Genomic DNA, 235 nt, shown 5'->3' with positions numbered 1-235 from the left:
TGTCATTACTCAACAGCAATGGATTAAAAGCTAGAGTTGATTTTGCTTTAATTTTATTTCTTTGCCAAATATTTTAGGTATCTGAATGTCCTTTATATAACTCATTGTCTCATGGTCACAATCACTCAAAATTTTGTGCTTTTAAGAAGTAAAGTGTAATTTCACCTCTGATGTAATTTACTCCCCTCATACTTTTATATTTGAGTATTTTGCAGTGCCTTTTTATGCATATGAC

At 30.2% G+C, this 235-nt stretch overlaps 1 protein-coding gene across 1 annotated transcript in view; it reads left to right on the top strand.

Moving 5' to 3' along the window:
* Positions 1-235, top strand: part of LOC119586529 (lon protease homolog, mitochondrial-like) — an 11,527-nt gene that overhangs the window by 2,984 nt on the left and 8,308 nt on the right. The window lies entirely within an intron of this gene.

The sequence above is a fragment of the Penaeus monodon genome, chromosome 21 (genome assembly GCF_015228065.2).
Source record: "Penaeus monodon isolate SGIC_2016 chromosome 21, NSTDA_Pmon_1, whole genome shotgun sequence".
Taxonomy (NCBI): Eukaryota; Metazoa; Arthropoda; class Malacostraca; order Decapoda; family Penaeidae; genus Penaeus; species Penaeus monodon.
This window is presented reverse-complemented; position numbering and strand designations above follow the sequence as displayed.